This window comes from Apium graveolens, chromosome 8 (assembly GCF_009905375.1).
Source record: "Apium graveolens cultivar Ventura chromosome 8, ASM990537v1, whole genome shotgun sequence".
Lineage (NCBI taxonomy): Eukaryota > Viridiplantae > Streptophyta > Magnoliopsida > Apiales > Apiaceae > Apium > Apium graveolens.
The window spans coordinates 239,342,179-239,344,735 of NC_133654.1; the positions used below are offsets into that span (position 1 = coordinate 239,342,179).

General features: G+C 44.5%; 1 non-coding gene across 1 annotated transcript; it reads right to left on the bottom strand.

Moving 5' to 3' along the window:
- Positions 1-237: 237 nt before the first annotated feature.
- Positions 238-344, bottom strand: LOC141681580 (small nucleolar RNA R71). Its single transcript, XR_012559008.1, has one exon. It is a non-coding gene; the product is annotated as a small nucleolar RNA R71 (small nucleolar RNA).
- Between the last annotated feature and the right edge of the window lie 2,213 nt (positions 345-2,557).

Below are 2,557 nucleotides of genomic sequence, written 5' to 3' on the forward strand. Positions count from 1 at the left end.
TTTTGGAGGAGCGGCAACTGAAGACCCCAACATGCACATAAGGAATTTTGTCGAGATCTGCAGCACTTTTAAGTATAATGGCGTGACTGATGAGGCTATCAAGTTGAGGCTTTTCCCATTCTCACTGAGGGATAAGGCTAAAGACTGGTTACATTCTGAACCAGCTGGGTCCATCACTACGTGGCAAGATCTTGCGCAAAAGTTCTGGTGAAGTTTTATCCAATGGCAAAGACTGCTGCTATGAGGAGTGCTCTTACTCAGTTTGCGCAGCAACCTACAGAATCTATGTGCGAGGCTTGGGAACGCTACAAGGAAATGTTGAGAAAATGTCCACATCATGGAATGCCGGATTGGATGGTAATCACTGGTTTTTATAATGGTTTGGGGGCCCAATCTCGGCCCATGCTCGATGCAGCAGCTGGAGGAGCCTTATGGGCTAAAAGCTATACTGAGGCGTATAATCTTATAGAGACAATGGATGCAAACGAGCATCAAAACCCAACTCAGAGAATGACGTCAGGCAAGGTCGCAGGTATTCTGGAAGTTGATGCAGCCACCGCTATTGCAGCCCAGCTCCAAGCGCTATCAATGAAGGTTGATTCTCTGGCTACGTATGGAGTTAATCAAATAGCTATGGTTTGTGAGCTTTGTGCAGGTTCTCATGCTACGGATCAGTGTTCTCTTGTCAACGAATCTGTTCAGTATGTGAATAATTATCAGCGACAACAGCAGCCTGTGCCAGCGACCTATCATCCTAACAACAGAAATCATCCAAATTTCAGCTGGGGAAATAATCAGAATGCTATTCAGCCACCATATCAGCAAGGAGTGAGTAAACAGTTTAACCCACCTGGATTCCAGCAACCACAGCAGTATGCTACAAGGCAATCATATCCTCAACAGGGAAGTGCAGCTGCACCTACTAGTGCTGATTTTGAGGAACTTAAGTTGTTGTGCAAGAGTCAGGCGGTTTCTATCAAGACCTTGGAAAATCAAATCGGTCAATTAGCCAATGCAGTGCTCAATCGTCAACCTGGCACTCTTCCCAGTGACACGGAAGTACCAGGCAGGAAGGAAGCTAAAGAGCAAGTCAAGGCTATTACCTTAAGGTCTGGAAAAGTAGCTGATGCTGAAAAGGCAAAAGAAGTCGAAGCTGAAGTTAGAGATGAAGAATCTAAGCAAAAGGAGAAAGTGGCGGAACCAAGGATGACTACTGTTGAACACACTCTGCCTGAGGCTAATACAGGGGAGAAACAGCTCTATCCTCCACCACCTTTTCCTAAGAGATTGCAGCAACAAAAATGGATAGACAGTTCGGGAAGTTTCTGGAGGTGTTCAAGAAACTTCACATCAATATACCTTTCACTGAGGCTCTGGAACAAATGCCTAGTTATGCGAAGTTTATGAAGACTATTCTTTCAAGGAAGGTGAAACTGGATGACCTTGAAACCGTTGCTCTCACGGAAGAATGCAGCGCTGTTCTGCAGCAAAAGTTACCACCAAAACTGAAAGATCCAGGAAGCTTCACCATTCCTTGCACCATTGGCAATCTAACTTTTGACAAGTGCCTTTGTGATTTGGGAGCAAGCATTAATCTGATGCCCTTGTCGATCTTTAAAAAGCTGGATCTGCCTGATCCAAAACCCACATACATGTCGCTACAATTGGCGGACCGTTCCATTACTTACCCAAGGGGCATAGTTGAGGATGTGCTCGTCAAGGTGGATAAGCTCTTCTTTCCTGCAGATTTTGTTATTCTGGATTTTGAGGAAGATAAGAAGATTCCTATAATCTTGGGGAGGCCTTTCTTGGCTACTGGCCGTACCTTGATAGATGTGCAAAAAGGGGAACTTACTATGCGGGTCCAAGATCAGGATGTGACCTTCAACGTATTCAAGGCAATGAAATTCCCTACAGAAGATGAGGAGTGTTTAAAAGTGGATGTGATTGATTCCGCAGTTACTTCGGAACTCGATCACATGCTAATGTCTGATGCATTGGAAAAGGCCTTAGTGGGGGATTTTGACAGTGATGATGAAGATAGCAACGAGCAATTACAATATCTGAACGCTTCTCCATGGAAGCGAAAGCTCGACATACCATTTGAATCTCTTGGTACTTCTGACCTTAAGAATGCTGAAGGGAAGCTCAAACCATCAATAGAGGAAGCACCTACCTTGGAGCTCAAACCATTACCTGAACACTTGAGGTATGCTTTTTAGGTGATTCATCTACGTTACCTGTTATTATTTCAGCTGACCTTTCAGGTAGTGAGGAAGACAAGCTCTTAAGGATTTTGAGAGAATTCAAATCGGCTATAGGATGGACCATAGCAGACATCAAGGGGATAAGTCCTTCATATTGTATGCATAAAATTCTGTTAGAGGAAGGTAGTAAGCCAACTGTGGAACAGCAGCGAAGACTGAACCCGATCATGAAGGAGGTGGTGAAGAAAGAAATTCTGAAATGGCTAGATGCAGGCATCATTTATCCTATTTCTGACAGCTCGTGGGTGAGCCCCGTGCAATGTGTACCTAAGAAAGGAGGTATCACTGTG